The sequence below is a fragment of the Puma concolor genome, chromosome A3, assembly GCF_028749965.1.
Source record: "Puma concolor isolate L17-30 chromosome A3, mPumCon1.1.hap2, whole genome shotgun sequence".
NCBI classification, from domain to species: domain Eukaryota; kingdom Metazoa; phylum Chordata; class Mammalia; order Carnivora; family Felidae; genus Puma; species Puma concolor.
Genome location: NC_141669.1, coordinates 38106851 through 38118165, shown reverse-complemented (window position 1 = coordinate 38118165; position 11315 = coordinate 38106851). Strand labels below are relative to the sequence as shown.

General features: G+C 45.8%; 1 long non-coding RNA gene across 2 annotated transcripts in view; it reads left to right on the top strand.

The window, feature by feature from the left end:
* Positions 1–3: 3 nt before the first annotated feature.
* The window catches only part of LOC147582380 (uncharacterized), a 35030-nt gene continuing 23718 nt past the window's right edge, over positions 4–11315 (top strand). Inside the window, exons 1-4 of one of the 2 annotated variants that reach the window (XR_015249063.1) lie at positions 4–139; positions 2172–2337; positions 3240–3508; positions 3633–3727. This is a non-coding gene — a long non-coding RNA (uncharacterized LOC147582380). The remainder of the gene's footprint in view (positions 140–2171; positions 2338–3239; positions 3509–3632; positions 3728–11315) is intronic. The other variant, XR_015249062.1, reaches the window with a different exon arrangement.

Below are 11315 nucleotides of genomic sequence, written 5' to 3'. Positions count from 1 at the left end.
CATCACTCTGGCGGCACACGCCGCCGGCCGCCACTTATAACCGGCGCCGCGACCCGCGTGACCCGCAGCGCCTCGCCCCGGCTCCAGAGCCCCGCCCCCGGGGTGGTGCAGCCCACGCCTGCCCGGCGTGCCCAATCGGGTGAGCCCTTCGGCGGCGCTCATTGGCCAGACCCGCGCCCGCCGCCACGCCCCCGGCGGGGAGCTTGTCCACGTGGGGAGGGCCGACCCCCTTTCTGCAGCCTCGCCCTAGCGTCCGTGTAGCGTCTCGCCGCTCGGGTTAGTTACTGGTGGAGGCCGTAGGGGACCCTAGATGTGCCGCCAGAGGTCGTCGGGCCGACTTATAGGGGCGGCGACCAAGGTCATTCCTAGTTTCCCTTTTGCGGGCCCCATTTCATATTGCTGACCGCTTCTCAAGCCTTCTTTTCAGCTTACTTAATGACCTGCCGCGTCCAGAGGCCACACCTGGCCGAGTTCCCTCCCGCCCGTCCAGTGACGCTGCGGGGGAGCTCGAGCCCTCTGGGTCTGGATCCAGTCTTGGCACGTTGTCGCACCTGTGACTTGCCCTTGGCCAGACAGGCACTGGGGGGGAGGGGGGGGAAGCTCACGTGGTCGCTTTGCTCCCGCAGTCATGCACTTGGGAGAAAACGGAAAGAGTGAAGAGTCACGAGAACCAGGTTGTCTCCCCGATTATAGCGCAGAGCCTCAGGAAGGCTGTGGGTCATTAATTTCCCTGTAGTGGACCTGTGTTTTCTGCGTGGTGGCTGTGGCGCTGGGAGGAAGGACAGTGCTTCAGATTCAAATCCTGACTTCTACTTGCTGCAGTGTGTCACCTTGAGCAAATTCCAGATCTTTCAGACTGCGTCGTCACGAATGTAAAACGTTAACAATCAGTACCTACCTTGTGGCAGGATTTAAATGAGTTAACGCGGGCGAATGAGACCAGAGCTGTGTAGGCACCGAACTCTAATTTCCGGTTTGCTCTTAATGTAAAAATGCCTGTTTTAGGATGTAGGAAAGGGTGAAAGGGGATGTTCTCTTTGCATCCCGAAGCTTTCCTATTGTTTTGACGTAAAAATTGATTTCTGGTCTCCTACAGGGTATATAATGTAGTTTTGACATTAATAAGATTTGCTGTGCACATTTGAGGGCATTCTGTTGTGCAGCTTAAGATCAAAAGTAATCATGCCTGGAGATTAAAGTCGTGGTTTCTTGTCAGGGTTGTAGTGAGATTGAAGAATTTCACCAGAAATACTTAACAGGCTTAGAATGTTCTGGAGCCCTCCCCACCTTTTTGCCATCTCTAGCAGCAGGGCACCGAATAGCAGAAACAAAGATGCTGTAAATCATTGCTATGTCTGGGACATCTATGGAGGCTTGAACTACACATGAGTATCCTCTGACCTACCTCGAACATCTGATGGAGTTCTATGAGTAACAAAGTTACAGAGTTACAAAGCTCTTGGTCCCAAGGTCATGTCTGAAAAAGAAAAGTGCATGTCCTGGTGCAATGACCCTACAATGCAATTCTGATGTAATTCTGGCACCTTAAAATGTACTCCTCCCTCAACCTTCAGTTCATTTCAAGGTTATAAAAAAAATTGAATAAAAGGACTGATCTGTTAAAGGTGCTTAGGGTTCTGCCATTTAAAACAATAATTTGGGGGGGGGTGTGAAGTAGGTGAAGGAGATTAATAGTACACTTATGATGAGCCCTGAGTAAATGTGTTAAATTGTTGAATCATCATACACCTGAAGCTAATGTAACACTGTATGTCAATTGTACTTGAATTTAAAAAATAAATAATAAAAATTTTAAAACAATTTTCAAAGCAGTTATTTGTAAGGGAATTGTTTCACAGTATGTGTTTTTTGTTTTGGGTTTTTTGTTGTTGTTGTTTTGTTTTGTTTTCATTTTGTCCATGGGCGTACTTTTGCTCATCTGTGGTATTTAGCCCTTCAAGTTGGCAAATACTTGCTAGACAACCTCTTTGCGGGGGTGGGGGGGTGGGGGGGCAGCCAGAGTGAGTAGTCATCAGTGAGAGAGCACAGTCCAGGCCCTTTGGGATGGGCTTGCAGAGAATGGGAGAGCCCTGGGGCAGAGACTCAGAGAATTCGTCATTACAGATGAATTCTGCCAACATCTTTAAGCTGGTCCTATCCTTCTTCCTTAGGACAACAGAGCGCCTCTGCCAACCAGACTATAAGAAGAGAGAGATGGGAGATTAGGGTGGGTCCTGGCCACCTCACCAGGGGAGAGAGCATCAGTGGAGTACGGCCCTTAGAGACCTGGACTTGTCTTGGTCCTGATAATCTTCATCCTCCCATAGGGGAGAAGAGGTAAGGCTCTGCCTATGAGAGAAGTTACAGTGCCTTGATAATGGAAAGAGGAGGTAAGAGGACCGCCAGTTGACACACAAATGGCACTGGTTCTGACCTTATCGCTGGACATGGGAAAGAGGGCAGAGAGCATTTGGTCTAGTGGTTAAACAGACTGTAAAGCCATACTATTTGCTCTGCTCTTCACTAGTCCTGTGACCATGGGCAAATTAATTCTCTGCCTTCGTCATCTGTAAAGGGGAGATGTTGAGAGTCCCTACTGTTACAGGGCCATTACGAGGCCTCAAGTTATGTAGAGCCCTTCTAAAGTTCTCGCACATGGATGGTCCTCTCTCGGCATTCATGTTCTTCTTAAACTAGCTGAAGGCCTGGGGTGTGTGTGTGTGTGTGTGTGTGTGTGTGTGTGTGTGTGTGTGAGAGAGAGAGAGAGAGAGAGGTGTCAGAGCTGCCATCTGGGCCAAGCTTTTTCACACTTCTCCCACTGCTCAAAGAAAATGAGGGGCCACAAAAACCTGGGACCTTCTGCCACAGGGGGAGGAGCAGTGTGTAGCAGAGGACACATCATGGGCTCACTGGCCTGGTGGTGGGAGGCCTGGGCCTGGCCCTGGCCCTGACTGCCCATAGGATCTTTGGTAGATCAGAGTTACTCCCACTAAGCTCACAAACCCAAGGGTCCCCCACCCATCCTCATCCTCAAAGAGCACAAAGCAATACAACCTACCACATGCTGCTAAACACCAACCTGGGCACTGCAGGTTTGGAGTTTTCTTGGAGGTGTTTCCATCTCTCACTCACTTGGTGGAGGCTAAGCTTTTGAGATCTGGGAAAGCAGACCCACCACCCCCTGCAGGCCTGCAGAAGTGGGACAAGAGGAGGACGCAATACCACTTCTGCACTTTCAGAGCCCGAGAGACTTGCAGTCAAGGAAATGTTTCTGAGGTCATTGTTCAATGAGCATGAAGTAAGCATCCCGGAAATAGTCTGCTTGGAGGGGACGAACTGCAGTGGAATGGGAACATTGTGGAACAAGACCAGGTTCAAAGGCAATTTCAGAGGCTGTCCATTAGGATTTGGATGGAGCAGGGAAGAGAAGGCAGGAGCCTTTGAATAAATGGAAACTGCCTCCACTCGACCCACAACTCCCACTTGGTTATGCTTACACATGAATGAGGTAGGAATTACTGTGATTGTGACGGATGGTTTACAACTTGCCAAGCACTGTTTCAGGTGCTCTGTGTGTATCATATCATGCGACACTCTCAATAAACTTTAGGTTGATGCACCTTGTTTTGCAGACTAAGAAACTGAGGCCCAGAGAATGAAGCAACAGTTAAAAGAGCGAAGCACTTAACAAACTTCAAGTCCGTAGGTGCCTTTTCTCCGGCTGTCAGTAAGTGCAGAGGCAACTATGATGCCCTAGGGTGTTAACTGTTGTTTGCACTTAACACATTTACTTCCCCCCTTCTTTCTTTCTTATTTTTATTAACTCTGTTGCTTTTACAGCCAGCGTGTTAAGCTTCCTCAAACCCTGTTGGAATAGAAAGGGCACATCTAGGAGAGCTGACTCCAAGATTGTCCCCAGTTTCTCCAGCACAAGAAGAGGCAGGAAGTCAGGGGCACATGGTCTCTCCAAAAATAAAGTTGATAAAGTAGCCTGACCATGTCTCAGAGTTACTGAAAACTCTGTTCTCTTGAGACTTCTCAAGAAAGGAAGTCTGTCTTCCACACACCTGTAGTCAATTCCTATAGGCAATAGGTTCAGAATTAATAATAAATAATAAGGGCCACACATCACCATCACCACCTCCACTTTCCTACCTGCTGTGGATGTGGCTGGCCTCTGCCTTCAAACATTTCCTCACTTCCCATCAAATAGGACTGGGCACCCAGTATCCACAGCTCTGCCCTCACCAGGTCCAGGAAAAGTTCCAGACAAAGAGGGAATGTTTGGGGAGGGTGCTTTCAAGCACTCAGAAAGGCAAGCTCTGATGTGGAGACACTGGTTGAGACTGGTCTCAGGCCAGTGTCCCATAGCAATAAGGAGCTGGATTTTGGTTGCATCAGGCAAATGGGTCAGTCCATTCCTCTGCCCACCCAAGGAGTGGGGGACAGGGCCACCCACTCCACACTTTATGTGGTTCCTTCCTGACTGCTCATCGCCTGGTCTCTTTCCTTTGGTTTTAAGTTCACATGTTTGGGTGTGATGTGGCTTAGGACCCAGACAGGGGGCAGAAGGACAGTTCTTAGAGTTTGAAATGGTCCTGAAGTCTCTGGTTTTCCCTTGAGCCAGCTTCAGGACAGCCCGGTGTTTTTGAACACTTGTTCAGAAAGACCTCTCTGGAGACCTAAACTGGGTCTCCCATTTTCTCCAAGGCCCACATTTCTCAGCTCTTACCCAGGAAGCAAGGAGGAAGGGCAACTTGCTGGAAACTTAGGAACTGTGTACAATGAAGATCCTGTGGCAGACAGGGAGGGTTGGGAGGGGAAGGTCAGCTCACTGCCACCACACCCCAGGACATGTGGTTTTAGGCTAAGAAAGTGAGTGGGCAGCAGGACGTGAGTCATTCACACAGCCATCCCAAGGACAAGGTAGAGGGGAAGGGCTTTAGGCACTGCATTGCTCCCCCTAGCTCTTCATTTATTCATTCACTCAACAAATAGTCTGCTATAGATCTGGCAGATCAGCAAGCTTGACCAGCCCATGCCTTCACAAAACACAAACTCCTTAGATCTAGAACTTCATGCTGAGGACCGGCCATGAACGTAACAGCCAAGGAAGCAAAGTCAACCTTCTACTCCCCGCCCCACCCCCCCCACCCCCACCATGCACACCTCCCACTACTGTACTCTCATGGTTTATTTTCCAGTACACCCTTATTATCGTTCATTCTCTCACCAAACATTTCCAGAGTACAAGAGAGTGCCAGGCCACTCATCCCAGAGTCTACCCCACACGGCATAGCCTCCTGCTCTCCATAGGCTCCCTGCTCAGCTGGCCCACAGCCCCCTCAGTCTTCTGACTGCCTCAGCAAGAGAAAGCTCTCCAAGAACTCCACAGGGCCCCATGGGTAAAGCTGAAGGAAAAAGCTGTCTGACTTGGGGGAGAGATCAGAGCCTGGGCAGGCCCAGAAATTCAGGTGTTTGGAGCCTCAAAGTGGGACTTTAGCTGTTGGAAGCGGCTTCATGGGACACTGAGGTTCTGAGCAGAACCCAGTTTCTTCATTTTCAGTGGGCAAATCCTTTTCTAATGATGGGCACCTTCTTGCCCTCTGCCCAGAGCCTGGCTCCTTAAAGTGTGGTCTGCAGACTAGGAGCAAAGGGGAAGATGCATGGTCTCAGGCCCCACCCAGACCTACTGAATCAGAATCTGCATTTTAACAAGGTCACCATGTGATTCATATGTACATTACAGCTTGAGAAGCAATTACGGGAAGAATAATGATTCTTGTTACCTGGTAAGTTTAGAAACAGTATGTTAACACATTCTTTTTCAGTTGGATATTCAAAGGCCACCCCTTTTTTCTATATTAAGTCCTACTTTCCTGAGCATGCGCTCCTACCGCTTCAGCTGAGCAGTCTGTTCAGCACACAGGCTCTGAGGTCAGACTATCTGAAATTAGAATCCTGGCTCTACCATTTCCCTGCGATGACCTTGGGCAAATCACTTCACTTCTCTGTGCCTCACGTTTCTCCTCTGTAAAGTGGAGATAATAGGGTTGTTATGGGGATCAAATAACTAAAGTGTTTGCATGGCACCCTGCATTTAGCAAGCACGCAATACATTTGGATACTAATTGGATTTGGGTGTCCCCAAATTTCCGACACACAACATTTGCTGTCTTTTAGGATGAAATGCTTCTGGAGTTGATGGTCTCATCTATTATGCACAGATTCTTTCCCATTTTCCAAAAGTGACTTTATTTCCTGAGGGCAATTTCCTGTTACCCCAAAATACATCCATTTCGGGACTGTCCATTTAATTTATTCCATACTTGCCATCTGCAGGGAACTGAACTTTTTTTTTCCATGTTTTTTTTTATTTCCAGTATAATTAACATACAGTGTTATATTAGTGTCAGGTGTACAATATAGCAGTCCAACAATTCTATACATCACTCAGTGCTCATCATAATAAGTGTACTCTTAATCCCCTTCAGCTGTTTCACCCAATCCCCACCTACCTCCCCTCTAGTAACCACCAGTTTGTTCTCTATAGTTAAGAGTGGGGCACCTGGCCAGCTCAGTTGGTTAAGTGTTCAGCTCTTGATTTCAGCCCAGGTCATAATCTCATGATCTGAACTACTTGGGATTCTCCCTAGCCCCCCTCCCCAGTTCATGTTCTCTCTCTCTCTCTCTCTCTCTCTCTCTCTCTCTCAAAATAAATAAATCAACATTAAAAAAAAAAATACTGTCTTGTGGGGCACCTGGGTGGCTCAGTTGGTTAAGTGTCCAGCTGTAGCTCAGGTCATGATCTGATGGTTCGTGGATTCAAGTCCCAGATTGGACTCTGTGCTGACACCAGTTTGCATTCCCACCCACAGTGCACAAGGTTCCTTTTTCTCCACATCTTTGCCAACACTTGTTGTTTCTTGTGTTTTTTATTTTAGCCATTCTGACAAGTGTGAAGTGATATCTCATTGTGGTCTTAATTTGTATTTCCCTGATGATGAGTGACATGGAGCATCTTTTCATGTGTCTTTTGGCCATCTGTGTGTCTTATTTGGAGAAATGTCTGTTCATGTCTTTTGCCCTTTTTTAATTGGATTATTTGGTTTTTTGGTATTGAGTTGTATAAGTTTTTATATTTTGGATACTAACTGCAGGAAATTGAACTCTCCTGGGGGGAATTGAACTTTTTTGCAGGGGAGTTTTTAAGATTTTTTTAAGATTTTACTTTTAAGTGATCTGTACAGTTAACGTGGGGCTCAAACTCACAACTCTGAGATCAGGAGTTGCACAGGCCCCAAGCTGAGCCAGCCAGATGCCCTGGAAATCGAACTTTTTTTTTTTTTTTTTTTTTTAGTTAGTTAATATACAGAGCAATATTGGTTTCAGAAGTAGAACTCAGTGATTTATCATTACATACAAAACCCAGTGCTCATCACAACAGGTGCCCTTCGTAACACCCATCAACCATCTAGCCCATCCCCCACCCATCTCCCTCCATCAACCCTCAGTTTGTTCTCTACCATTGAGAGTCTCTTGTGGTGGGAATTTAATTTTTTACCTGTGACCTTGGATAATGCCCCAACCATGATTTATAAAAACTTCAAATTTGTATGTAGGGCTCTTACCTACCCTCCTGGTTCCAGATACCTTCAAAAGCATTGTTTCATTTCATCTTTATATCTGTGTGATATAGGTGTTGGTGAAAACCAACTTTTGTGCTTCGCAGCAAAGATGGAGTTTGAAACAAAGAGGAAGGATAATATCTTTATTGCTTTGCAGGCAGCAGGCTCTGGCCTTCAAAGACTTAAAGCCTGCCCTGAGGAAGGGTGGGGGGGGGGGAGAAATGGGGGCGTGGGAGTTATAGGGTAATATAGGATCTAGCCAGTTTTCACAGGAATGGTGCATGTGCTGCCCAGGCTCCTTAGTTGGATTTTCAGGATGGTACCAGATTCCTGAAAGAAAAGGCTCAGAAGGGAAGAGGGAGGTTTTCGGAAGAGAGAAGGTTTACTTTAAAATCAAGCTTCGCTGAAGCATTAGTGCAGCCATTTTTATTTTAGTTCAGCTTTATGCTTTTAGGAGGGTTCATAGGCAGAGCAAGTATCATTACCCTCTCTTACAAGGATACGAAAGACCGAGAGCCCACAGCCAGATAGTAAGTAGGAGAGTAGGGCTGGAACACGGCAAGGTGGGCCCTGGCAGGCATTCAATGAATGAATAACTCAAAGGCCAATGTTCTTCACTCTAGATTTAAACCAGAGAAGCTGTTTACAGGAGTGAGGTTTTCAGGCAGATAAGGGAGAGAAGAAAAAGAGAGTTACTTCACTTTCTAGGATGACCTCAATTAGAAAATATTTTATTCCATTGTCCCCATAAAAATTCATATTTGTCAGCCTTATGTTCTGACTAGTTCATAAATTGTGGTCACTGAAACTATCAAGCTGAACAATATGCGCTCCTATTAAAAACCACACCATGCAAAAACAAAAACAAAAACAAACAAAAAACACACCATGCAGATACTAAAAAAAGAAAACCCAGGCCCAAAATGGAGTCACTTATGCTAGGCCAAGTCACCAAACTGGGGCTTAATCCTTAACCTAATGGCATTTATAACTTTCCCCAGAAATGTAGTCTTAACCAGTTAGTCAGGAATTTTCTGGTAAGCGCCAATGAAGTCATCTGTCACATGGGCCCTCTCTATCCCCCAAAGGAAGATGAGGTAATCCACCTAATAAGACCCTTGCTCTTACCCCAAGGGAAGATGACCTTGCTTCACAATATCCTTTCTTTTCTTTTGCTAATTGTTCCACACACCCTCACCCCAACACACATCCTTCCACCCTGTTTCTGCCTATAAAATCCTTCTATAGTAAAACCTTGGATTGGGAGTAACTTGTTCTGCGAGTGTTCCACAAGACAAGCAAACATTTCTAATAAATTTTAACTTGATAAATGAGCAATGTCTTGCAGTTCGTGATGCGGAACGTCACATGAACACAACTGAGCCAATGGTTCTTGACATTCCCTCTGACATACAAGTGCTTTAGATTACAAGCATATTTCTGGAACGATTTATATTCACAAACCAAGGCTTTACTGTATTTTGTGCAGCTCCTTGGAGCTCCTTTCTGTTTGCTAAATGTGATGCAGCCCAACTCATGAATTGTTGAACAAAGCCAGTTTGATCTTTACATTTATTTGGATGAATTTTTTAATGTTTATTTAGTGAGAAAGAGAGCACAAGTGGGGGAGGGGCAGAGAGAGAGAGAGAGAGAGAGAGAAAGAGAGAGAATCCCAAGCAGGCTCCACACTGTCAGTGCAGAGCCCGATGCTGGGATGGAACCACGAACTGTGAGATCATGACCCTGAGCTGAAATCAAGAGTCAGATGCTTAACTGACTGAGCCACCTGGCACGCCAGGTGAATATTTTTTTACGTTTATTTATTTTTTTAGTAATCTCTACACCCAATATGGGGCTCAAACTCACAACCCCAAGATCAGAGATCAAGAATTGCATGCTCTTCTGACTGAACCAGCCAGGCACCCCAACTGTGGGAGGAGTGATATGAATTTTGTGGGTTTTTTAACATTTTTATTTATTCATTTATTTACTGATTTATTTTGTGTTTATTTATTTTGGGGAAGGGGGGCAGAGAGAGGGGGAACAGAGGATCCAAAGCAAGCTCTGTATGGCAGGTGCCCCTGAATTTTGTTTTTTTTTTTTTAATTTTTTTTTTTCAACGTTTATTTATTTTTGGGACAGAGAGAGACAGAGCATGAACGGGGGAGGGGCAGAGAGAGAGGGAGACACAGAATCGGAAACAGGCTCCAGGCTCCGAGCCATCAGCCCAGAGCCTGACGCGGGGCTCGAACTCACGGACCGTGAGATCGTGACCTGGCTGAAGTCAGACGCTTAACCGACTGCACCACCCAGGTACCCCTGAATTTTGTTTTTTAACACAGAAGACTATCAAGTTAAAAGTGCCCCTCCTGGGGGCACCCGGGCAGCTCAGTCAGTTGAGTGTCTGACTTCAGGTCAGGATCTTGTGGTTCATGAGTTTGAGCCCTGTGTTGGGCTCACTGCTCTCATCATGGAACCTGCTTCAGACAGAGGTGTCCCCTTCTCTCTCTGCCCCTCCCCCAGTTGCGTACGCACTTTCTCTCTCTCTCTCTCTCTCAAAAATAAATAAAACATTTTTTAAAAAGTGCCCCTCTTAGGACCCCAATTTTCTAATCTAACCCTCAAAATAACTACTATTACCAGTTCCTTCTGAATTCAAGTTGGATACATTAAATATGTACAGCTTTTTGTAGGTCAGTCATACTTCAATAAAGTCATTTTTTTAAAAACATTCCTGGGGTGCCTGGGTGGCTCAGTGGGTTAAACGTCCAGCTTCTGCCCAGGTCATGATCTCATGGTTCATGAGTTCGAGCCCCGCATTGGGTTGTCCGCTGTCAGCACAGAACCTGCTTCAGATCCTCTGTCCCCTCTCTCTCTGCCCCTTCCCTACTCACACACTCTTTCTCAAAAATAATAAAAAAATTTTTAATTCCTTGTGATGCACACATGTAAGATATTTATATTTTTCTATAATATATAATATACATCATTTTTCTTCTTTTAATCAAATAAAATACTACCATGCACAATTATACAACTTGTTCTTTTCACTTAACATTGTCTTAGATACCTTTGCATGTCATTTTGCTTCTTTTAATATCTTTTATTTATTATTTTTATAATTAACTTGGTTTTTTTTTAATTTTTTAATGTTTATTTAGTTTTGAGACAGAGAGAGACAAAGCATGAACAGGGGAGGGGCAGAGAGAGAGGGAGATACAGAATCCGAAGTAGGCTCCAGGCTCTGAGCTATCAGCACAGAGCCCGACATGGGGCTCAAACTCACAGACCGTGAGATCATGACCTGAGCCAAAGTCGGACGCTTAACCGACTGAGCCACCCAGGCGCCCCAACTTATTTGTTTTTGAGAGAGAGAGAAAGCAGGGAAGGGGCAGAGAAAGAGACCAGGCAGGCTCCGCACTGTCAGCGCAGAGCCCAATGCAAGGCTCAAACTCACAAACCATGAGATCATGACCTGAGACTAAGTCAGATGCTCAACCAATTGAGCCACCGAGGTGCCCTCTTTTAATATCTTTTAATATGTGTGTCTTAGTGTGGGTAGAATAAGCTGAGTCATAGGCTATGTGAATGTTTTCTTTTTTTCTTTCTTTTTTTTTTTTAAGGAGATAGAAGTTTATTGAATGCAGATACAGTGCAAGAGAGCAGCAGGCAGGACAACAGAGGAGA